General features: G+C 39.8%; 1 protein-coding gene across 1 annotated transcript in view; it reads left to right on the top strand.

The window, feature by feature from the left end:
* CHCHD3 (coiled-coil-helix-coiled-coil-helix domain containing 3) overlaps positions 1-26,940 on the top strand; it is a 256,091-nt gene that overhangs the window by 165,541 nt on the left and 63,610 nt on the right. The gene's annotated exons all lie outside the window — the stretch shown is intronic.

Below are 26,940 nucleotides of genomic sequence, written 5' to 3'. Positions count from 1 at the left end.
CATTGCTTTGTAGCTAAAAATATACTCTTTTTTAAAAAAGATTTATTGTATTTTCTTAGGAGTACAAGAACTGGGGTGCAGACCAGAGGTGCAGGGATGGTTATATGTGTGAGAGGATTCACCAGAGACAGAGTGGGGAGCAGAACAGGCAGATCTACTGAAATACACTGCTGAGGGGAGCAACAGATGAGACAGGAGAGGTCTGCTGTGCCATGTGGGTCAGCTCCCTGGCCGGGATTCTAACTCATGCCACAGTGGCTGGCGATAGGTTGATAGCACTAAGATTTAACCCCTGTTCCACCAGGGAGGCCCCTAAAAATGGACTCTTGAGAGTAGACAGTGAAAAGGAGGTCTTAAGAAGGATTAGTGAGAAGACAAGGGGCAGTACCTCTGGTCACCTTGCACCTAGAATTTAATTTGACAGAGATACAGGGGAGAAAATTGACATAAAAGGAGGCTTAAGAAGGGGCATTTGAACACCTGCTCAGTGCCACTGTTCTATAAAGTAAATTTGCGTGGAATAATTTCATACATCAGCCATGAGGTTACAAAGCTTTCTCTTCCCTTTGACTGAGAACCTCCTCAATTTGATTTGTTTAGAATAGGATGCTCAGTAAGAAAGTAGGTAAAATAAGAAATAAACTATTAAGCCCCATTTAGTGTAGTTATTTAGGTGTTAATGTGTTGCCCCATCTCTAGATTTCACTGAACTGGGGGCTTGTAGATATTAGCACCTTTTGCTCATTTGTTCAGCCTATTTCTGCTTGACCACAATATCATTAGGCCCTGGTTTAGTGCAGGGATAGACGAGTGAAGAAAATGAACAAAACCCACACCTGCCAGAATGGCTGTTATGGAGGGAAAGAAAACAAAAGAAGAAATAATAAATTTGGGCAAGTAACTAGAGAAAAGGGAAACCTTGTGCACTATTGGTGAGCGTCAGCAGGTGTAGCCAGTATGGAGAACAGTGTGGTGTTTCCACAAAAAAAATTAAAAACATATACCATATATTTTTCCAAAGAAAACAAAAACACTAACCTGAAAAGGCATGCCACCCCATATTTCATGACCTTGTCATCTGGTTCTTTCATCAACCTAATCTCTTAAGGTTTCTGGGTCTTTATAAAGTAGGGATAATGCCCAGTTCCTTGCTTACCTTTCTGAATTATTAGGGGGAACCAGATAACATGATGTATTTAAAAACCCCTTGAAAAACTGCAAGAGCTTAAGAAATGGAAGCGTCTGTCCATAAAGAATAGCTACTTACTTCCCCTACGTACAAGATCTGATTTTCTTAAAAATAGTATTACCTAACTTCCTGGTATCTTCTGCTCATTTCTGTAAAGTCTTGGTTCTGTTTATACTGCCCTTTCTGAAGTGTCTAAATTGTATTTTGTCCAATCAGAGTTCATCTAAGAACATCTGTGAGACATTTAGTTCTCTAATGTTGAAGCATTTTCTGGATTTAATGTAAAAGATTGTAAAAAAGGGTTCCTCTTATATTGTGATGACAGTGAAAGCATCGGGCCATATCTATTAGGACTTCTCTACACTGTGTTAGAAGATGTAAAAGTGCTATATCGAATAGCATAATGTAAGAAAAAGAATGATTATAACGTGATACTTTGCAGAATCATCTGAGGTGCTATGAAATCCACATTATCTGTGGTTCAAAAGTTGGTATAGGGCCTCTCCAGTGGCTCAGAGGGTTGAGTGCAGCGCTATGAAGCTGTCTGCAGCCTCTGCAGCATGGGTTTGATTCCTGGCTGGCCAGGGAGATACCCACATGGCGTGGCAGACCTCTCCTGTCTCGCCCACTGCTACCCTCAGCAGTGTCTTCAGTCCATCTGCCTTTTCTGCACCCCACTCTGTCTCTGGTGAATCCTCTCACCCTCCCACACCTCTGGACTGTACCCTAGTCCTTGTATAAATAAAAAAAATAAATCTTAAAAAAAAAAATAGACACGTAATCTTTCTCTCTTTTAACCAAATGAAATGACGAAACCATAAACTAGATACCTGGTGGTATTTCATGAATAGAAAGGGGACATCAAGGAGTCTTTTACAGAATCATTCCAAGAGTAATCTCTAAGATGACCTCACCCTCACTGTCATCTGTCCATCAACTAGAATAACAAAAAGACGGAAATTGTATGATCACTCATTGGTGACTTATAATCGTATTACTTGAACTATGCGTTTTCTTTGACTTGATGCAAATTTCTGTTCAGATGTTGAGGTCCACCATGTTAGTATAGCACATTCGGTTCTATACTACATTTTGGTCTCCCTCTTGGGCCTGTTTCAGTAAACTATCAGGTATTTCCATATGTGAGTGGACTATCTTCTTCCCAGGTATTTATCTTGGCTAGTTTTTCAGGAAGCTGAGATAATTTTTGGCTTTCACTCACTCTTGAGGAGTAATGAGTATAGTTTAACCAGACACCAGTTTCACCCTTCCTAGAATCACTATTCCAAAGCAACACTATTTACTGAGAAAGGTCAGAGCCATTTGAAATGCCTTTCAGGTCCTTATTTCACTATAAATGTCGCCAGCTTATCAACCTTGACATAGGTGTGAAATAAATGTTTCTATTTTAAGGTATCACGTTTAGGTGTGTGGCCTTCCTGAAAGAGACTTGGATAGTAATTCCTGCTTGTTGATGGAAGGAACTTGGAGAGTATTAATTCCTGGCTGGTGATTTGATGAGAGGAAGCCTGGGGCAGCTTTCAGGTTCTAATGTTTTTAAGAACTCTTCCCATAGTCCTCAGGGAATTCTCACTAATGCCTCTCCTTATAATGCTGCATATTATTTATGATAATCATCACTAACTATCTGTGCTTATGTTCTAAACCCCTTTAGAGCAAAGGTCCCTTTTTCATTTCTGTATTTTCCAGAACTCATAGAGTAGGAGTTCATTGAATGAATCCTAGATTAATTAACTTCTACCTTAAAGTTATATCTAAGCAGTGAGTGAATGATTTTTAAATATCCACAAAATGTTTAGCCTTCGCTGATCATTCCAATCAAGGGTTTAAACCTATCCCTGAGAGAAGCTTGACTTTGAATATCTTGATGTTTCTAGCCTCATGACAGTTATGTTTATTGAGCATTTTTGTTGTGATAGGCTCTTTATGTGGATTATTTTGTTTTATCCTCACAACCCTATGAGGCTGTCAGGCCTGTTTAGATGAAAAGCCTAAGGCTTAAAGTAATTTGCCCAAGAACACACAACCAAAACCTGATCTGGGCTTGAGCCAGATCCAACACCTGAGCTTTTAGCCATTATCCAGCACTATCTTTACTATCTGCATTTAAGACATTAAACCCTGCTGATTGTTTTGTTAGTTCTTTGGGCGTTAAGTTAGCTCTTTCTGGCTTCCAAGACAACTTTTTAGGTTCTGATATTACAATTTGATTGATACTATCTCATAACCTGAAAGTGAGAAGCCTCCAAAATGCATAATTTTCTCCCCAGGACTTGGCACTTTCTGGGAAAATTTGACCAAAAGGGAATAAATAAGGTCTTATTACCCAGCAACTACAGCATGATACCCCTAAGAGTTATTTTAGTATCTAGTTGTGCTTCTTTTATTTTGAAGAAATCCACAGTCATTCAAACATTTTACAAGTGTTTCTGAGCCATTTGGTCATTCATTCACTCACTCATTCATTCATTCATTCATTCAGTCAGTCATGTTTATGGTGTTGATACAGGATGGTCATTTTATTCCATCTCTGAAAGCAAACATACTTTATACACTGATAGTTTCATTAGAATCTGGATTGCCTGCCTGTTTCCAGGAAAATTTATTTTTTAGTAACCTCTTAACACTAAGAGGGAGGAAGGTCAGAGGGAGGGCTGATACCTTGGTGTGAGAAGACAGAGTCCAGATTCTCCCAGGAGTCTTCCAAGAGGAAGGACCCCTCTCTCCTCAGGAGACATGGAGTTCTTTGATGATTAGTGTGTCTTGCATGTCTGACTTCTCAATTATGAACTTGAATCGATTTGCTCGATTGAATCCACTTTGCTCTTGGCATTCTTAAGAATGGTGGGGTCTGGCACAGCATGAAGAGAGCTCTAAAAGCCCTGGTGGCTTGAAGAACTGAGGGAGATCAGAGAGCTTAGTTAGAGGCAGTTACAATGTTCAGATCAACAGGGTAGTGAGTGTGTCTTGCTTTTAGTTTCCAGGCTCCTCTGGATTTCAGTAGCTATTTGCATACACACTGCAGTCAATCCCATACAATTAAGAAGGAATTATGCAAGCCAGGCAAAAGAGTAATGCAAAGAAGAATGGTGAAAAATAAATTGTCATTAAGAAGAAAAGTACTTTACCAGTTCATCACCTGTGGGGAGAGTGGCTAATTAAATTTTAAGGTCATGCTTACATCGAATGAACAAGTTTAAAAAGCCTTTTACTTAGAGCGGGTTCCGCATCTTCTCTTACATCATAGTGTCGGGCTCATCTGTATGATTAATTGCCTTTTTTGATGGCTCGACTTCTTTGTAGTTAGTACCTTCGTTTCTGTATTCCTCTGTGCAAAGCTTGGGGAACACTAATGCCAACAGTGGTAATAAAGAGACATGACCACAGAACAGGTTACTGTCAGCTCAGCGTGCTCCTTTAAGAGAAGAAATTATGATGCATTTTTACTACCAGATGAAGTCTGTCATTATAAAAATAATTCATTGAATGACCTGGGTCAGCCTCTTCAATGGGGTTAATATAGGATAGAATTGCAGTTGGACCACTCAGACTGACATACTGAAACAAAATTCTTTTTGAGTCTCGGGAAATAAAATAATAAGCTCAATTAATGGAATTTGGGAAAAAAAAAAAAAAACCTTTGCTAGTTCCCTTCCCCCCAAAGTGCTTTCTGAATAGTTGTCAATAATTCTAGGTCATGTGGATAGCTCATATGTACTAAATGTGTGTATGCTTTGGCCATGCAGTGTGACATAGGAAAACTGAACACAATTATTAAAAGCATAAATGTATGGAATCAATAGCTATGCCTTGATAGCTTGTGCTTGTTTGCATTTGTCAACCTAGAGGGAGATCATTCCTTTGACACTTGGCTTCCTCGTTCATCTTGAAATCAGGACAGCTTTCCCATGGTTATCAGAATTGCAGGAACAGCTATGGTCTAGAAGTCTAGATGTGAAAGACAATAGAAGCCAATGTCACTTTTAATTATACACCATTGCAAATGACAAACGTTTCAGGAAAGTGGTTTGCAGCATGTACCTTGAGTTGCTCTCAATTTTTTATCATTAACAAGTAATGATAGTTCAAATAAATGTTAATTGTTAGGGAGAAAAATTAATAAGGCCCAGTATCACCCTATCTTTTGTTGTACTAGACATAGTTATTTATAACTGAGCTTCAAAGAGTGAACCCTTTTGTGCTCTTACCTGTCTCCATAAAAGAATTTTATTGTGGTAGATGTTCCAAAAGTAGCAAACAGGAGGAACTTTTTTTTCTTCTATTTTCTTTTCTGGGGGAAAAAAATCAATTCATTGTAGTGGATAGAAGAGTCTTATCCTTAATTCATTATTCAACAAGTCCTTCAAATGCACTGGCTTTCCTATTAACCTCTTTGAATTTTCTAATGGGAAATGTAGTTTGAGTAACCTCGAAATGTTTGTTTTTTTTTTTTTTTTTCCAATCTGGCTTTAGTGATAGGAGACTTCCTTTTTTTGTGTGGGGGGAGCTGTTAAAAGTACATCCCTCTGAAACGATCTCTTGAAGTGGAGCCATTTTTTCTGTGCCTAACTTTAGAGGAAAGATTTGCAAATCATGGAATCAGCACTTAATTTGGGGCTCTATTTACCATGTAGGCTGTCAAGAAGTATTAACCTTAAGGTAAGATGAGAACATGGAGCACAAAGCTATGAGCTGATGGCACACAGTACACCAGGTATTAAATAGCATTATCCATCCTGCTTGCTACAGTAAATAGGATTTCACTATTATGATGTGTCAGGGCTTTCAGTGAAATCAAATTTACAAGACACTAAACTGCCATCCTTTCTGCTGAGCAGCTTTATTCTGGGATCTTGCTTTCATATTAATCCTGTTGGTAGGAAATACTTGTACCAATTGTGCATGGAAATTATAATTTAATGATCTCTTCCTTTTCTCTATTCAGAGCTTAGAATGGACCACTGTGCTTTGCAATGATAGCCCCAGGGCTCTGAGAAAGAGATAATGTACAGTTCAGCTTTAAAGCCCAGTGTTGCCTTTTTGCGAGTGCTTGCAGTGATCCTAAGTGCTAAGATGCCAACAATATGGGTTGCATACTTTCTCAACTCTTTGCATTTCCTGTACCTTGTGAAAGACTATACATTAAAATAATTAGCTTCTGTTTACCATGACAGCTTTTTTAGAACTGGTTTGCCACTTGAATGTGTAAAGACAAGGTAAGAAATGAACACAGCGTTATGAAATCCCAGGAAAATTAATTCCACTCTTAAAGATTCTGTTCATTTTGTCTGGGGAGGCTCAGCAAGCTGTTTTATTTGAAAAACAATTCATACCCCCCATCCTTTCTGTGGGAACTCTTCTTGCTATCGGTAAGACTGTTGCAGCCAAGAAATCATTCTGTATTTCCTATGTATGTGATTGAAAGTGGGCTAAATCTCCTGCATTTTCTTTGCACCCCATTTCGTAATAAGTGATTGTTTTGCTTCTTGATATATTGTTTATTTATAAATATTAAACATACTCTATTTAGGCAGACCAGCCCATGCTTTTTTTATTGACTAAAAAAATTAAAATACATGAATATTAATTTTTTCAAAGGAAATTGCAGGCTGGTGTTAGAAAGTGCTCTTCAATCCCAGTTTTATGTTCAGACCGTGAGCCAGCTGTGCCTCTCTCAAGGATTATGTTTCAACACATTAGCTCCAGTTAGAAAGATATATTTCGTCTTTAAAACATTTTGCAAATAGTATTAGCTCATAACATCATCAAATAAAAAGTGCCCACATCTGAACTTGGCGTGTAAAACAACTTGGCACAGTGAGGTTGGTATTTATTGAAGGAAACCCAAATCCAATTTGGCCATGAGACTAATACAGGATTTTGACCTTGGTCATTCTTACCAGAATTTGGGGACTAGCGGGAGTCCTTGGCATTCACCATTCATTCAAAAACGCATTTATTAGACTCCTCCAGTGAGCCAGACATTATACAGATACAGTGACGAGTACAAATGGTACCTGTACCCCTTGGCATCTGGTTCAGAGGGTCCGTGGTGACTGTGCTGAACTGCTATTCTCTGCAGCAGAAATGTTCTGTGAGGAATAGCCAGTACTTTCATTCTTTAAAAAAATCTAAAGATCAAAATCGGTTTTGGAGGGGAAATTGGTGGGCTGGAGAGAACCATCTGGTTAAATACTGAGATACACACCCACTGAAGTAGCTGCCTCCAATAGCTCTGTTTGAAAGAAAATATTAAATATGTAAGTCCCGAGACCACCAGCACCACTTCCCCTTTGATCACCATATTATCTGGCACACAGCAAGCACCAGAGCTTTAAAAATGTGCTTGTCAGAGAGTCGTCCCATGGCCAAATAGTTTTGAGGAAAGATAGGTTTGACTTAGCTGAACAGATTTCTTTACTTTAGGCCTTCCAGAGTTGACATTCATTCGGAGCTTCCGAGAAGATGCTGCCGCATGCCTTATTTGAGCATTCTACTCCAACCATAGAATTTTTTTTTCAAGAAACATTAACTTATCCCAGTATACAATCTGTCATTTGCTGTGCTCTCCCAAATGCCAGTGCCTATAGTTTTTGAGTCCTTAGCAGTCAAGAAGTCATAGCATTTCATTGATAGAGTTCCTAGTTTGAGCTTTTCTGAGGCCCTGCCACCTTTTTGCAACTGGATTTGCAAAAGCGTAGACAGATGAGAAAGAGGCCCAAGGATTCTCAAGGTTCTCTGGGGGCAGGCTGTGTTCTCCCTATTAATTCTTTTCATATTCTCTGTTCTCCCTCTCTTATTTTTTTATTTCATTAATCACCTCACTGGTTCAAACCTGCAGTCCAGGTACCCAAGACTTAGGAGTGATGGGTAGGGAGATTTCACCAGGACCCGCCCATCACAAGACCCAGAGTCATGTCCATTAACCCAAGAGTTGTATATGCTCATGTGCAGACTGGGCATGAGGCCAGCAGAGTGCCACCAAGGAGGAGGATCTGAATAGGAATTTTCTTCTCTATCATGAAATGAACTAGGAGGGTAAGCAAATTAGTAAGTATTTAATTACCACTGTGAGTCCTTAAAAGTCTTCCAAGTGCTTGCCAAGATCTAGAACAGGAAGGACGAGCAAAAGATGTGCCAACATCTCCCATTCCTTCAGAGCTTAAGTTTTCTGTGACCCTTCAGAACGAGTTTACAGAACTGGCTATTATTTGCTGCAGGAAGCAGGTCGTCTTGCTCCTATCAGAAAGTTTAGTCTTTGTAGCCCATGAATAAGTTGAGTGAAGGTCGACAGTCATGTACTCTGTAATTCCGTGGACTTCGAAGACTGTTAAGCAAAGAGTTCAGGGAGAGTAGTGAGGCCATGGCACTCTCTCTCAGTCTTTGTAGCTTTTACCCAAGTTGTCTGAAAACAGGGACCTTGTCTATTCACTGCTTTGTCCCCAGCACCTGGAATAGTACCTGACACATAGTAGAAGCTTGACAAATTTTTGTTGAAAAAGGAGTTTTCAGCAGGTAAAAGACTTGAATGTCAAAAAGACCCAGGTAATGTAGACAGCATACTCTAGCTCACTGACTGTGCATCTTGCCTTCAGTTGCACCTTCACCTGCTGGTTTACACAGGGATTCAGACCAAGGTCCTTCTGCACCATCACTGCCAACTGCTGATATTAATGCAACTCTGCATCTTATTTATGTAAAATTAAACAAACATGAGTCACTGCAAATACAACTTGGTGAGCAAACTTTTGAAGCTACTTGTTATCTAAGATATTCTTATTTGTTACTTTTACATGACTTTGGAGAGAGATAATCAATCCCACCCACACCAAATCCTGCCCTAAATAGAATGACCAGCTTCTCATGTATTTTCCCATACTTGATTTTGGGTGAAATGTGCTTGGTGTCTTGGTACTGTGGACATTCTTGCCATCCTAAGACTGTTGGCCAAGAAATAAAGATCACTATTATCAGCATCATATTTAAATAGTCACCATCTGTTGAAGGATTATTATAAGCCTAACAGTATGTGAAACAATTGGACGCAATTATTTAAACCCTAGAACAAACCATTAGAGGGAGGTGTTTTTTTTCTCTTCACTGCCCAACCAGTTATGGTCAGTTTTGCTGTTGAGATTTAGAGACATTGAGTGACTTACTGTGGTTTCCCAACCAGTGCACCCAGGCCTGATTCTTCCTCCTTGCCTGTAGCCTCTCCTACTTGTGACCAGCATTTGATTCTCATACTCCCACGAGACCTTCTGATTTTACATTTATTATGCAGTTCCACTCACCTGCCGCTCATTTTAAGATTAAGTTTGGTGGACGTGGGCATGACATTTTTTGTTTAGAGTCAGTAGAGGTAAAGAACAGATACTTAGTTAAGTCTCCCTTAGCAACAGTTGAACTTGGCTTCTTTGTAAACCCAGCATCAGTAAACCTACTTAACAGCAGCTCGCGTGCCACAATATAGAAACCTGGACCCAATTTCATGATAGGGCATGATCAGACAGTGGCTGGCATTAGTTTGGGTTTGTCTGTAGACAAAACTAATAGAAGAGCCACTGAAAGCAATAGAGCAGAGAAGCATCTGTGTATTGGGCCTTATCCCTCTGAGGGTTTAGAGAGGAAAGCAGTTACTCCTGAAAAATACAATGTTGGAAAATAACCAGAACAGAAAGTTACAAGTTCAACCAGATCAGCCAAGGAAATAGAGACTTAACATGGTGGCAACAACAGGAGAAGGGGGTGTGGTGTCCAAGAATGAGCCTCTTTCCGCTCCCACTAGGGACACCTCTGCCCGCATCATGTTCCGTATGCCTTCGTCCACTTTGCAAGTCATTTCTCTCTAACAGATCTCTGCAGAAGCCCTCAAAACCCCCTGTTCACAGCACCCAACGTGCTTAGTCTACCTCTTAGGTTGTGTACAGGTGGAATCTTGGGGATAACTTCTATAAATTTAGATTGTAGTCACCCTAACATGAGTTTACTGTCAGTTTCTTTACTCTACTTTAAAGCCAGAGATATTTCTCCTATGCTGGAACTGTCTGAAATTCAACTGTGTTGCTACCCTAGTTCTGCCTCAAAATTAACCTGAGTAATTAATAAATCTCAAATACACTACTCAGTCATCCATCCTAGTGCCATTTCTGCTTTGAACCTCCCTTGATGATTTTCCATTTCCTGCTTCCATGCTCCCGGGAAGGAAATCCCCAACCTGGCTTTCTTGCTTCATTTTTCTCTGCCTTGTGTTAGACAGCCCACTATCGGGGGACAGTGAGCCCTGATTGTGCTCCCAGATATCATGCTTGGTGGGTATTTGTGTCCCGTGGAGTGACTAATCAGACACAGGTTGCCTTGTACTATCTCATCACTCCTTATGTGCTACCTCTTAATGGTAGTATTTCTAGGAGTTAGTCATAGTGTCGTTTCCACCTTGGACTGTATGTGATGTGAGGTAGAGACTGAAAATAGAGGTGAGAGAGGCCTCGTTGAAGGCTGAGAGATAAGAGCCCTAGGTGGCTTCCTTGGGTAGGTAGGCAATCCAAGTGTCGAGATCTGTCTGGTTTTCTGTTTATCTATCATTAAAGTGAAAATATAAGTAGAAATACAATGAGTAATTCTGTAAGTTCAAGAAAAATAGCACATAATAGATTGTGAACTGCCTATTCTCTCAGAGTTGCTTAAATTGTAGAAATTTGGCAGACATTCCTGGAACTATTTGTTAAAATTCAATAGCATGTAATTAAAGACAAAGACTGCCATTTCTCTGTAGTATACATTAAAAAAATTATTTTATATATCATTTGGATTTGACCCTGAACTCAGTTCCCAAAAGAATAATGCCAGAAGACAAAAGGATTTTAGTCTAAGTAGAGGCACATAAAGTGACTATTTACAGAAAAGCAGTTTATACTATAACTATTTAAGAGTAATTATGCAAAAGATAGTTTTTGAATGAATATTATTTTTGAAGTAACCAAGTGGAAACAGTGATTATGATGAAATTTTGGGTTTCAGGCCTCGCCAGGCAACAAAACAAGATTGCTGAGATTTTAAGCCTTTGCCGACTGACAATTAAAACAAATTAATACAAGTTGGATACTATGTTAATGAGATATTTACAGACATATAAAATTTTACTGTTCTTTGGAATTATAATGTTCCTCTAGTACAGAAGTGTACTGTTTCAAATAAGGAGACAGAAACCTAAAGGTTAAAAGTTGGTTTTATATAGATAAGGAGTTTTTTTACCCAGCTGTCGTCATCATTATCATCATCATCATCATCATCATCATCATCATCATCATCATCATCATTATCATCATCATCCCATCAAATAGGTTTGAAGTAGTGAATGTCTATTTTTCTACTTTGGTTCCTGGAACTGATTTGTGTTGGGTTGACATCCCCAATATTGCAGAGGTGACTGAAATGTGATCAATAATTGGGTACCATTCCTTAGGTTTTATGCATCTCAAACAATAAAATTTCGCTAGCTTTACTGACATTGTGGAACAAAGCAGGCATGTAGGAGTTTATTTGCTGAACTGAATGAAAAGCATTTTCAGTACACTTACCTGATTTGTTCTATCAGAGCAAAGGACAGCTAATAATTACTCTTGCATATATGTTCCTATTACTCATTTTCATAGACCTACAATCTAGTAAATCAGTCATTCTCTATGTTGCTTTGTCATTTCATAATAACCTGCAATATTTAAGAATAATCCCAGACCTCAGAATATTATGGAAATGGACTTAGAGGATCAGAGACAAGTGGATCTGGGTTCACATGTTAGATCTTCTACATATCAGCTGTTTGTCCTTGGAAACATTATGTAAGTTTGACCCTCAGAGTTCTCCTTTGTGAAATAGCTTTCAAGTAATATAAGAGTAGAATAATATCATCGTCATCAGTCTAGCACCTTAACATTGATCATGACACTCTATGAGTTAATTTGTTGGAAGAAAACAAAAAATATGTTATGTTGTTATGTTGAAACATTACCTTGAATTTTGCCAGATGGAATGGAATCATTGTCTCAATTTTGTAACATAGAAATAATCTAAAAATCTACAATTAGGTCAACACAGTTTTCAGCTTTCCAGAGTTCTTTAATAGACTTCATTTCATTTGATTAAATGGGATTTCTCTTTTTTTTAAGATTTATTTATTTATTTATACAAGAACCGGGGTACAGGCCAGATGCGCAGGGAGGAGGGTGAGAGGATTCACCAGAGACAGAGCGGGGAACAGAACAGGCAGACAGGCAAAATACACTGCTGAGGAGAGCAGCGGGCACAACAGGAGAGGTCTGCTGCGCCATGTGGGACCCTCGCCACCTGGCTGGGATCGAACTAGCACTGCAGAGGCTGCAGACAGCTTCACAGCACGGCTCTCAACTGCCTGTGCTACCAGGGGAGGCACAAAGGGGATTTCTTTTAAGTGTATTTCACTTCAAATTTGGCAGATCACGTAGATCAGAGCTAGTGAGCTGGACACTTTCGTGTCATTGCCATCTTTTGAGTAAGGGCACTACTTAAAACCTTTATGCATTTAGTTGAGTGGATGTAAGCCTAGTTGATGGGTCAGAAATTAAAAATAAAACAAAGGGGTTGGTTGAACTTTCAGTTTTCCTTGGTTAAAAGTGGTTTATTAAGCCTGCAATATTGTAATGTCAAAGTCCAGCTATTCAAGACCAGGGACTAGACACACAGACATGGCAAAATCAGGCTCTGGAGACTGGTTGAGAAGTCTAGGGTAACAAGCTTGAAGAAAGTTGCTAAGGTCTGGGGAGTATGGGATGGAGGAGACCTAGTACCTGGAACCAGTACTAAACAAGAACATCTCTACCAATGTGCTGTGAGCTGTCTGTTGTGGTTTGTTTGGTTTGATTTTTGTTTGAATCTCCCATCAGAAGTTTCTGACTTAGGGCCTCCCTGGTGGCACAGCAGTTGAGCCCTGGGTTGCGAAGCTGCCCGCAGCCTCTGCAGCGCCGGTTCGATCCCCGGCTGCTGGCAAGAGTCCCACATGGCACACAGACCTCTCCTGCCGCGCCCGCTGCTCCCCTCAGCAGTGTACTTCGGTCCTTCTGCCTGTTCTGCTCCCTGCTCTGGCTCCGGTGATTCTCTCACCCTCCCACGCTTCTGACTGTTCCCAGTGCGCTTGTATAAATAAATAAATCTTAAAAAAAAAAAAGAAGTAGTTTCTGACTTAAGGTATCAATAACAAAGAAGTGCAGAATGAATTATTTTCCCCTATTCTATATTATCCATTAAAATGGAATGGATAACAGAAGGGGAAAGCATGGGTGACGGTGAGGACAGGTCATGGGATTGTGTTGGGTGGGGCAAGTCAAGAAGACATATGGTAAAATGTCGCAGGGCTGATTCCTTCACCCACGCTGTTTTCCAAGTGATGGATTTCATAGTTAAAACATTCCTGGTTATAGCATCTTTTCTTGAAAAATGAACATTTATTGTGGACTGTATTCCTGAGAAGCAGGAAACATTTCTTATGGGGGTCACAGCTTCAGAAAATAACAGTGGGATGTTGATATCAACATTGTAGATTTTGCTTCTGCAGAAAAAGATACAGGTCAGACAGTTCTGGTGTGGTTCCTTATTTTGTATAGTTTATACAAGGCTCTATTAAAAGTACTCACCCAGGAGCAGAACCACTAATGTACTTTCAATTATAAAACTAAGAGGCTTGGCATATTATTGGCTGTCCCAGAACAAAAACACAGTGGCTATGTTTCCTTTCTTGAGAATGTTCCTTCTTTGACTAGATTCCTCAACAGTCTTGGATGAACTTCATATGTAGTCTTGGCCTTTGAGTGATGAACTTCATATGTAGGCACATGTTGATTCTCAGTGATGCATATCAGAAACTTATGCAATGTTACTTCAATTAAAAGAAAAAAAAACTTAACAAACTTCAAATGACTGAATCCTTCAGTCTATAAAAACAAAACCACCAAATGATAACCTTCCAAAATCCATTTGAAACTCTAGTATCTTTCTCATGTAATTTAAATTCATTTTTTTACTTCTCCCACAACTTCTATTGTCTTTACTGCTTCTGCTTCAAAAACAAAATTCTAATACGGTTACACACTTTAAATCATCTCTCACATATGCAGGTATTGTAATTTTAATGCCTCGCATCAAAGTATATTTTAATGAGTAAAGTATTCCATTGTCACATTATAAATTATGGACATTACAAGGATTAAAAGCAGCTTCTCAATTGTGAATGAATGTCTTTATTTGATTATGCTATAGTTTAAAGATAAAGGAATAAGGAACTATTATAAAGTGTTTTCTCTTTCTCATCTCTGTGGAATAAAATATGATAAAACACCTGCTAACTTGCCAGCTTGAATACCCACACTGCAGTTAAAAAAGTTTCCCATAGCCTATTTTATATAATGTACATTCTGGATTATCCCATTATCCAAAGAAAATCATTTTTCTTTTAAGAAAATTACAGCTCTTAAAGTTTATCCACACAGAAAAACAGGGCATCAGTAGATACCCTTTATGCTTTATAGTCTCATTGTTCATTTATTTTAAAATCAGTAATGGCAATAAAATACTATATGTTTATGGTATTTTAAGGAACTGAAATATTGGCTTTTATTCAACTTATTTCTAGCAATAACCTTATTTGTGGACATTTTAAGGGAGAAATATGTTGGCTGATTTCAGTTTTAACAAGTGAAATAAAAATTCTAGAATATATTCTCATGAACCTACCTTGTCTGATCCTTAGTCAGTTTTGTTATTTCAAGAGTAACTATTCTCTAGTTAGTCAGTCCCCTCTGTGATTTAGAACATATTTTTAAGTAATCTGCTTACACTTTTGTATACTTTTGAAAAGCAGTAATTTAAATATGTTAACTTTTTTAAACAAGCCAATTAGTATCCTTATTTACTAACAATTTAGGACTTTTGCCAAATATCTTCATTTCCTTTGCTTTATTTGTTGCCATAAACTGTTCATTAGGTTCAATCATTCATTTAATATTTTCAGCAAATTATGTGGCCGACTCCATTTTTGGCTCCAGAGATAGAGTAAAACAAGCCAAAGCTCCTGCTTTCAGAGTTACCACTATTAATAGCAGGCAATGACATATATCTTATGTCCAGTGGTGATGAGTTCTATGAAGAAAACTACTTTATAACAAGGAGAGAAAATGACTGTGTTTGCATCTTGGGGGTGGAAGGCAGCTGTCTGGGGCCACCACCTTGAATGGGAACCTCCAGGCCAGGTCTGGTCTTGTGTCTCTATGGGTTATCTGTGCTAGAACCTTCTGGCTCTTCTGGCAGGTCCTGTTGAACAGCAATTGCCCAAATCTCTTGCCTTGATTCCAGTTCTTTTATTGCCTTAGACTATTCTTCACTATCTTTTCAAAAAGTGCCAGGTTGGCTTTTCAAGTACAATATCTGTCTTGCCTAGCTGGGTCATTGGTGCTTATTTTGGTCTGTACTTTGTTAGCAGATCAGTTCTAGGTCGAATTCAAATAACACTCTGATTTCACGAGTGATTCTAATCCCTGCTCGCCTACAGGAATAGTAATTAGGTACTGTGGATCTGGTAGGTGAATATTCAAGCATTTTAAAAGATTCCTCAGCAAGTGCAAGCATGCCCGTGGATCTCCCCATGACCTTGCTCTCCTTTTCCCAAGCCTCCCCACCTCCTAAATCCAAGTCAGCATGAAGAATCCTACCTAGCAGTTCGAAATGAAGAATAGTAACATTTATTGTGAGCTCATCTTTGGCCAGCACGGCACTACACATTTTACATGCATTATTTCATTTAACCTTTCCAACTGGCTGTCCAGGACCGTTATCCTCATTTCACAGGAGAGGAGAGTGAAGCGGAATAATGGTGTGTGCTTTAGCCGTGTTTGTAGAAATGCTAGAGCCTGGATTTGCACCTTGGCAGGGAAAGCACATTATCAGCTTTTATCCCACACAGACTCATGGAAGTTTAGAGCTAGGATGGGATTAAATTGAGTCTGAGTGTCGCTACCAAAGCTAAACACTATATGGTTGATATGTGACTATACTATTAGTTGGACAAAAATTGCTCCTCTAGCCATGCCCACAGTTTGGAAGCAGGTAGCCTGTCCACGGGGTTGACAGATCTGTTTCCACACTCTCTGCTTTCAAGTCCCTTCTTTTGTTGAGCCCATCACAGCAGAAGAGGCCTGATAGCTCCTATTTGCACCTCTCTTCTTTGTAGACAGCCTCCAGTTTGGGGGTTGGTTGTTTTTTCTGGCTCATCTTTAAAGGAATTCCCTGCCACTGTTGGGTTTTTAGTGTCCCCACTGCGTTCCAAGCTCCTCCCCATTATCAAAACAGAAAAGATTGGACTCAGCGAAGGTCTCTCCACTGTGGACAGCCTGCTGGAGCAGCTGCAGTAGACTCAGCCATAAATGCTAGAGACTTTTCTGGAGCTTTGATGGAAAGGTTCATTCCTCACCCTTAGTGTCACTCATCACTGCCTCCCCCCACACCCCACCCCATATTTTCTTTTCTGAAGACAGTTACATGATATTGCTTTCCAGTATACATGGTGTTATTTTATTAGATATTTAAAGACATCTTTATACCCTTCCCCACTTTATCTGATCAATTAAAATCCATTTTAATGATCTGGCTTACTTACCATTTCTGACTAGAAAATGCAGTTTTAACAACAGACATATAACTGGGACACATCCTTGAAATTAACAGAGAACTTGCTGTCATTGAGTTTGAAAATAGTGATTGTTCTGAGCAGGGTGATTATACAGGATAGTACAAAAGAGTTCTTAGGATTTTTTACATGTTTTTAGGAACTTTTCAGTTGACGAGTCATTATTGTAGTTTGAAACTAGGTTCTTTTGCCAACTCATCTTTTGAAATTGATAATTTACCATTAGATCTATATCCCAATGTGGGCAGATAGGACCAGAATCAAGAGAAAATAAGGCTTGTGTTTGTTTCAGACTTGGGATACATTTCTACTCTCTCCTTCAAACCTCATTTCCCCCTTCCCCTCTCTCCTTTCAATCAAAACATTAAGAATTAGGTGCCCAGATTAATGGACATGATTCTTTGTATTTTAGGAGGCGGTAGGCTAGCGGTAACAAAGATGTAAATAAACACAACTATTTTATAGTATGTTGAATCTTGACTAAAAGTTATACCAGTCACCTTATCTGCCTCTGTAATTACAGTTGATTTATCACTCTTACTCCCCCCTCTTTTTAAATGAAATAAAGCATTTCATTTAAACATAAATTAGGATTTCTGTTCCCCTGAAATAAATATCTAGTAGTAGATTTGGGCCTGTGATAGATGTGGATTGTTTCCATTGAAATAATCCATGAATTACTCAGCTTCTTTGGCCTCAGTTTCTTTCTCTAGTAAATGGAGACAGTAGTACCAACCTGATAATGTCATCGTAAAGTGCACTTTAGATAATCCATATAAAGCACATAGCATAGCCTGACACATAGGTTTGTGTCATTGAATGCTAAATGTTACTATTAACACATTTAAACTTCCTGGTAGTTCTATATTAAATGAAGCCAGTGGTTGTGTAGTATAGATTTTTGTGTCTCTCTCCTATACCCCCTCTATGTATGTATCTATCATCTTAGGTATAGATATAGAAGTGATTGAAAGAATTTATCTTTATGAGATAAGGGCATCTTCAGAAAGACTTTTATGTGATAAGTGATAAAACTAAATTGAAAAATCTTGTTTATCAGGAACTGTTAACCTGTGAACCATCCCTAAAGAATATCTGGTTTTTTATCTGGGTTTTATTAAAGATAACACAAATAGGGTAATGCCAGCATTCTAGGTCATTGGAGCTCAGGTATAATTTTTTTTTAATATTCCTTTAGCCTTGTCTTGACATTAGCTATATTGGGAAGGAGAACATGAATTAATCTTTGGGAAGTTGTGTTTTTTGTTTTTTTTGGTTTTTTTTGAAGGTTTATTTATCTATGTATACAAGAACTGGGGTACAGGCCAGAGGTGTGGATCGTGAGAGGATTCACCAGAGACAGATTGGGTACAGAACAGGCAGATTGACTGAAGTACACTGCTGAGGGGAGCAGCAGGTAAGATAGGAGAGATCTGCTGCACCATGTGGGTAGCTCCCTGGCTGGCTGGGAATTGAACTTGTGCTGTAGTGGCTTCAGATTGTTTCATAGGTTGTGTCTCAACCTCTTGTGCCACCCTCTTGTGCCACCAGCGATGCCCTTTGGGAAGTTGTATTGCTATATTTCACAGGCTTCAAAGCCATGGTTGAACATTAAGGGGCATTTTTTTTTTTTTTTTTAAAGAGTTATTTATTTATTTATTTATTCATTCATTCATTCATTCATTTATGCAAGCACTGGGTACAGTCAGAAGCGTGGGAGGGTGAGAGAATTCACCAGAGCGGGAAGCAGAGCAGGCAGAAGGACCGAAGTACACTGCTGAGGGGAGCAGCGGGCGGCAGGAGAGGTCTGCGCGCCATGCGGGACCCTCCTCCAGTGGCCGGGGAGCAGCTGGGGATTGAACCGGCGCCGCGGAGGCTGCGGGCAGCTTTGCAACCCAGCGCTCAACCCCTGCGCCACCGGGGAAGCCCAAGGGGCATTTAACTAAATGCATCAAGTGCATCATTGCATTGGATTCACGGACTCTAACTAAGGCTGTCGTGGTAATGAATGAGGGTCTCTTCCGGTTGGTAAACTGACATTCCAAGGTAACAGGTAAATGGATCAGTGTTCCTTCTGAATATCAGTGCACAGAACGGGGTGCTCTCATATCAGACCAAGAGCTAATTAGAAAAAAATGCCCATATGAGCACTTGGCTAAAAGCTACTACAGATTTGTAAGATGATATTCTTACTAGCATTTATACTTCCTTATTCTAAAATGACACCATGGGACTTGAGCAATATTCTAAGTGACATGATCTCCTAGGAAGCCTGCAGTTCTCTGATGCACAAACTCTCAGTAGGCAAGAGACTAAATGTGGAATTTTCTTTGTTTAACCAGTGCTGACACAGCATGAGGCTATTCACGCTTTGTGGACCAAGGGATGCAGCCCAGAAAGTTGATATCAGATTAGGAAGATCCGGGCAGGGCTAGGATGGACCAGCTGCCCCGAGGGGTTTTGTGTGAGGCTAACAGCCTCAAAAGAACTCTCCATTGCCTTGTTCCTTCTGCTTTTTGTCCAAAATGAAAGGTGTATAACAAAGGTGGCTTCAAGGGACATGACGCCAAGGAGGATAGAATGAGAGTCTTGAAGAATGAATTGGAAAAGAATTGAAGACAGCTGTCCTCTCATTGGACCCCCTGATTGGAAATGACTTGTGTCTCAGTGTAGAAAATTATAGACAGGCTCTGCTTGTAGGATAACACAGAGCCTTAGAAGACAGGGAAGTTTCTCATGACCTGCTGGTCTTTTGACTGAGATAAGACTTTTTAGCCTCTGAATGATTTCCCTTGCTTCAGCTCAGATTCTTTTAACAAAAGAGCAGCCTAAGTTTTAAAACAAGCACCCTGATGTGGAGATAAAGGAACTCTTCTGCACTGTTGGTGGGAGTGCAAACGGGTCCAACCACTGTGGAGAGCTGTGTGGAGATTTCTGGACCTACTAAACATAGAGCTTCCATATGATCCAGCAATTCCACTCCTAGGTATTTACCCAAAGGACACAGAAACATCAACTCCAAAGAACACCTGCACACCTATGTTTATAGCAGCAGTGTTTACAATAGCTAAGCTTTGGAAACAACCCAAATGCCCAAAAATAGATGACTGGATCAAGAAGATGTGGTACATATATACCATGGAATATTACTCAGCATTCAAAAAAGATAAACACATGCAATTTGCAGCAACATGGATGGCGCTGGAAGGGATCATGCTCAGCGAAATAAGCCAGAAAGAAAAAGAAAAATATCGGATGGTCTCACTCATAGCAGGAATCTAGAAAACTTAAATAAGGGACCAGGAAAATAAATAACTATAAGAAAGTGAAAATCAAAATCAACAAAAACTATGAACCAGAGACACTTTTAGGGGGGCGGGGGCGGGAGGGGAGGGATTGGGGTCAGAATGGGGGGGCTGCAATTGTATGGGGAATATAAAAATAAAATTTATTATTTAAAAAAAAAAAGAAAAAGTAAAAAAAAGTGTAGAGAAACAGATACTCAGCTAAAAATAAATAAATAAATAAATAAATAAATAAATAAATAAATAAATAGATAGATAGATAGATAAATAAATAAATAAATAAATAAAACAAGCACCCTGAGACCCAAATAGCTTGAATGGTTTGCCCAAGGTCACAAGCACCTCTAGGAAATGGCCCCTATCAACCAGTGGTCTTCAGCTCTAAAAGAAGCTGCCTTGTGGGATATGCCAGCCCCCCTGGCACCCTCAGTGTTTTAGGCCAAAGGAGAGTGATAGCTTACAGGGAGGCCATAGAGAAGATTCTTGCAGGAGGGTTGCAGTACTTGTAAGATCATTACAACTTTAAATTCTAGGATTCTAGCTCCAGGTTCATTGATTTAATAGTTTTCTCTCCCTCACTCCTTATAGAAATGGATCATTGAAAGCATTTTGTTTCATTTTCTATTTAAAATAGCAATTAGCTTGCAGCTCAGATCCTTTACAGTATGCCACAAGTGTCATTTATTTGGAATATTAGTGCACCAGCTAATAGTCTCCAGTCCTGGTTACTCATGAAGTGGTAGTTTGGTAAAATAACATTGTAGCTCCTCTCTAAACCCCAAGCTCAAGAAAAGCTTCTTGTCGCAGAGACCCTCATTTTCCCAGCTGTCTACCTGACTGATATTTTAATTTTTCTGCCCTGTAGAAAACTTCAGTCTCTTATCCAATAGATAAATGAGTGAACCCCCAGGAAATGCAGCCGAATGTTGCTGTTTGCCAATGCAATAAATGCAGAAGCTAGTAAATGTCTACTTCCATCAGGAGGAGGCGTGTAATGAGTAAATGATGAGAAAAAGAATTCAGGGAAACAAATGATCAATCCAATCTAAGATGACAAACAATTTCTTAGTAACTTGGCCGCTAGTTGGAAAGAGGGCTTTCACCAGGCAAAGAGGATGCCTGTTGAAACCAAGCCCAGCAGAAGGCCATTTCCACCGTGCCGCTGATGGATTTAGCCTGGTTTCGTTTGGGTCACACTGAGCAGTAAGCTGCAATTCAAACACTGCCTGGTTATTGCAGACTTTGCAGTATGATTTCTGGGAATGCGCACTAGGAAAAGGAATCGTTTCAGGGCCTAATCCACATGACTTACCCCAGATTACATTTATATTTCACATTTGTCTTTTTCAAAACTAAAGATCCAGTGTCTCTTTTCCCCTTGAGATGGACTCCGATCACAGGATTTTCACAAGACCGTCTTCCCTGTGGTATGAATGTGCTATTCTTTAAAGTGCTTTTGTAGACCTCAACTCTTGAAATCCCCAGGGTCTGCCTTTGTGGAAACTAACAGATCGCAGACTGCTTTGTCCCTCATGGTGCTGGCATTCTTGCTGAGGGCCTGGCTTGCAAAGACTTGCACTAAGCAGAAGGCAGAGCACGATTAAGATGGAGTCGGTGAGAAAGGCCTTGAAGGGAGAGTCACAATCCACACTGAAGATGTGAAAGAGACTCCTTGCCAGACTGAAAGATCATCTGATGAAATGCATTTTATTATCACCCCTTTGTGGGATCTTTCTAAGAACATTTCTCAGAAAAGTCATGTAGACAAGATTGGCTACCAAATACCAGCAGTTTTCAGGGACAGATTTTCATGAATATTTCTAGAAGACTACCAAATTTGCTTGCTGGGTCTTCCATAATTATCTTTCCTTCCCTATTCCACATCCCCCAGCACCCTCCCCCTCCCCCCCCCCCCCTTTTTTTTTTTTTTTTTTTTTTAACAAATAAGACACATTCCAGCTTGCTTTGGGACCACATGAATGAATACATTTCTGTGTTAGAGAGGGAGACTTTTAAGTAGTAGTAGCATTTAGGTCCATAAAGCAGGAAAATGTTAATGAGTCATCAGATAAAAGCTGGACAGAGGCGATGCTGCTGGGCCTTGTAGCCTGGCAGCATAGTAAATGCACCTTGGAGTTTCAGGAATCCTGCATAGTGCTTTCTAAGGGAAAGCCATTATACCTGAAAGCTAAGACTTTTCAATGGGCTTCTATTCACATGCATATTTCTATGCCACATCTTTCAAAAGGCCTTTCCTTTGAAATACAGAAAGATAAACATGTCTTTGAAATGGATAGGTGATCCCTTTGCCACTTTTTAAATCTTTCTCCATTTCATATCTGAGATTTTTTAACCCTTAAATTAAAACTGGCTTTTCTGTTCACCTGGGTAGCTTTTTATACACATTGCCAGCACTTGAGAGAACCATGTCACAGTTATTATTAGCATCTGAGTTTGGACTCAAAATCAATGAAAGGAAATTAAAACTTGAGATGGAGTTTCTCATCTGCATTGGATCTTATTTTTCTTGGATATTATGGTTCATTCTTTTGTGACTTTTAAATGAATATAATACCTCCATGGGCAGAGAAAATCATGAGTATGTCAAGTATTTTATAGAATACCATTTATTACTTTGTATTGAAGCAATGGCAGTATTTTTAAATCTCAACACCAGAAGGGCTTATAGCCCTAAACTTGTAACATAAGACTTGGACATATTTGATTCTAGTACTTCTTCCTATGGCACATGGAGCAAATATGTGACTGTGGCTGAGCAATACCAGCCTCAGTAGGTAGAATGAAGACAGTAACCTCCAACCTTCCTTCATCCTTAGTTGGTCTTTATTATAAAATCAATTAAGATAAAGTAATTAAGTGATTGTTTCCAACTCATATTGGCTTTTGGGGAGTCCACATCTCTACCAGCCTCCCCTCAGCTTCAACTCTTACTCCAAAGGAATAGTGTTCATGTGTAAAGAATCCCCAGAGGCTCATTTTCCCATGGACTTTTTCATATAAATATCACATTCCAGTAGCTTGTAAGTACTGGAATGGTATAACTACTTGTTATTTTTTCAATTCTTATTGTTTTTTTATTACTCTCCTTAGATACTAATACTTTGCTCCTCAGAAGTATGAGTGAATAAGAAGGTGAACATTGACCCACTTAACAAATGGTAGAAGAATTTCAGATGCTTTGGGGGTAACTCGGACTTCAGTAAACTTATATAATTTTAATTTAATTTCCCCCTTTTAAAAATTAACCCTTACTCTCTCATCTGCATTGGCCTCAGGGATGGAGACAAGCGTTATCTGTGGAAGCCCCAAGTTTGTGTTTGTTTTTCTGCATTGGGGTCGCTCTGGTAGAGTTTGGAGTATTATAAGAACTTGTTGTATAACTGTCCTTATCCATTTTGCACAAATTGTCCCGGCCACTACAACTTAGAGGGATTTAGACATTTCATCTTTTTCCCTCCTCGGGAGAGAAAAAAATTCTGAACAACCCTTATCCTGTCATTGTATTGTGTGATCCGTTGCTTATTTAGCTGTCTTTGTGGTTGATATATTTGGTTTTCATTTTTATTTTTTTTAAAGATTTATTTATTCATGCATACAAGAACCGGGGTACAGGCCAGATGTGCAGGAGTGTGAGAGGATTCACCAGAGACAGAGTGTGAGGAGCAGAACAGGCACACTGACCGAAATACACTGCTGAGGGGAGCAGCAGGAGAGACAGGAGAGGTCTGCCGCGCCACGTGGGTATCTCCTTGGCTGGCCGGGATCGAACCTGCACTGCAGAGGCTGCACTTATCAACTGCCTGTGCCACCAGGGAGGCCCTGGTTTTCATTTTTAAATACTATAAATTGAAAAAAATTATTTAAATTGTTAGACACAGGTTTTATTATTTCGTATTTTCCAAAAGGGAAACTGAGTCAAAGAATATACAGCTTTGAAAGACACTGGAAACATGTTGCTGTAAATTATATCAATTTGTACACTGACAAGCAAGTTATGAGGGAGCCCACTTCCTCATACACATATCAACACTTGACACATCTTTGTAAACAAAACAAAAAGTGAACAAAGAACAGCCAGTTTGATAATGGTAAAATGAAATGGTTTTACCAGCCCTTGCAATGGAGATTGCCATAGACTTTTTATGATCCGTCAAGTACTACTCTGGGCAACGTTGTTCCAGATACCTCTGCTGTAGAATTTTTACCAATCTGGGGATTTGAAGAATGTATTTCATGTGATGTGACACTTAGAAATAAGGAAATTCTTTTTTAAATGTTGGCTTCAGTTGAATTTTACATGGTTTTTCTCCTAGCCATCTTGGAGTGCGCAATACCAGTGACAAAAGTATCATTGATACACAAATGAGAAACTCGTGGATGGTGGTGGATGCTAAGTGTAGAAAATTAAGGAAGCAGTATCACAAGACCAGAAACTGGCTCATGTAAAAAGCTGGAGGTGGAGATAGAAATGATTAACATAGTCATCAAACAAACTATAGAAAAGTAAGTATCCAGAGGCCAAGACTGAGGGCCATGCAGACCAGGTAGGGATGTAGAAATTGAGGCCATTGTAAAAAATATCACAGGTCCTTTCAAATTGACCTAGTCAAACCAAACACAGAAAAAATCCTTAGGTGCCAACCCTAGAAAGAATCAATGTAACAGCAGTTAACAATTCCACAAAGGAATGAGCCCACCCCAAGGAGAAGACCATAGCAGTGCAGTTTCTGCCTTGGCTGGAGGAAGCTCTCCTGCCCATGTTGCCTCTGCCTGTGCTTCGCCAAGCTTCTTCCTTTGCAAAGCAGCAGAGGCAACTAACTACCCTCCCAAGGCTGCCTGCCTGGGACTATGCAGGCCTCTCTTTCAGCAAACCTGTCCTTTTTGGGGCAGCTCTTTCTGCCTGCCTGTGTCTGTGCAAGCCTCCTTTACTTTACTTCTTCCCTTTTTATAATTAACCTGCCCTTTTAAATATACCTAAATGTCTCTGCCTCCTGGGAAAACTCACCAAGTGCCTCTTAAATGGGCGCTCTAATGAAACTTTTCTCAGAGATAACCCAAGGGCCCTGCTCTCTGAAACCAACACCTCTCCAAAGCGACATCAAAACCACAAACCAATTGTCTAACACAAAGATATGAGTCTGGGCCTCAGTCTTGGCCTCTGGGTACTTTCTATAGCTTGTTCAATGACTCTTAATCGTTTCTACTCCCACCTCCAGTTTCTGGTCTTGTGGTGCCAGTTTCTGGTTCTTGTGTTGCCTCCTTCCTAAATTTTCTGCTGTTAGCCTCCCTCAGTTTTATATATCTCTCCCCATTAGCCTTTAAACATGTCTCCATTCTCTTCATGGGGCCCACCCTGGGCCTCATCTATGCCAGCTCTTCAATAACAAGTGCTTCTGAATGAATGGCTTTTAGGTTGGCCTTTCAGAGGCCTGGAAAAGGAGGTTCAAGGGGTAAGCCACTATCACCAGAGTGATCATCCATTGTAAGTCCTTCAAATCATTGGTATTAAATTGTGAATGAATGAAGAACTAAACAGTTGTTGATAAAGGAGCTAGTGTTGGCCTGTCTCCTCTGCAGGCGAGGTTATTGTCTAAAGCTGTCCTGTAGGGTTTTAAGGAGGATGCTGCGCATGTGCTGAGCGCGTGCAAGGGAATGTTAGATTTATAGAGTTCCTCTCCATTCTCCATGGGGGATGACGGGAGGCCAGCTCGGGTAACGTGGAGGGCAAGCCTGGGATGTGTTGGCAATACAAATGGGATATTTTCCATGCAGTCGTCCAGCAGGGGTGCTGTCACGTGCCTGTAGCATCACCTCACCACGCTCTTCCCAAGTAAGACTTACGACCTTGAGAATGACAGTGTCGCGTTGCACAGCCCTCCAGAGAACGGGAACTTCCTGAGCTCGTAACGTGCAGTGATTTAAGAGTTTCTATAGGGGTCTTTTGCAAGATATCACGGTAAATTCTAGTCATAACCCGTCTGATAACTGTGAAATTGCTTTGTCTCACCATTGTTGGAAAAAACAGGAACGCACAGCCGTGTCGAGTGCAAGAGCCTCAGGTGTGTAATATAGCAGTCTGATAGGTGAGTGTGGCAGGTGATACTGTTTTAGCACAAGGGTGTATCGGTGCTACAAACAATAGATTTAAGACCTTTAATTGACATTACTCTAGAAAAGGAAAATAGCGAGAGAAACAAATACCTTATGGTTAGGGTAAATGGGAACCCTCCATGAGTTGGGGGTAAGAGCTGTGGGTGAAGAGGAATAAGAGTCACTGTCCCAGTCGTATCTGGACATACGTCTTCCTTGCATAACCCAAGTATATGGATAAGATCCAAGTGTATGGATATTTGAGGCATTGTTTTCTTATAAAAATTACACAAGCCCCATGTTAACACCTTACATTTTGACAAAAGTCTCCTAAACAAGAAGGAAAAGCACCTCCTCTTCAGGTTCCTTCCCCAGGACAAATGTTCCTTGCAGGACCCTGCTGAGAACATGTCCATGTACACACACCGCTCAGCTCATAAACCACGCTATTCAAATTATCTTACAACTTCGTTTTTCATATTACCCAAACCTCTTTCCATCCCTATCAATATAAGTTGATCTCCCTATTTCTAAAAGGATTAGAATAAATTGTTCAAGTGCAGCGAATTCTGACACAAAGCTTGAATTGTCTGACAGAAAAA

This window comes from Talpa occidentalis, unplaced genomic scaffold (genome assembly GCF_014898055.3).
Source record: "Talpa occidentalis isolate TD23 unplaced genomic scaffold, MPIMG_talOcc4v2.1, whole genome shotgun sequence".
NCBI classification, from domain to species: domain Eukaryota; kingdom Metazoa; phylum Chordata; class Mammalia; order Eulipotyphla; family Talpidae; genus Talpa; species Talpa occidentalis.
Note: the sequence above shows the minus strand (reverse complement) of the source record. Positions and strands in the feature narration are given on the sequence as shown.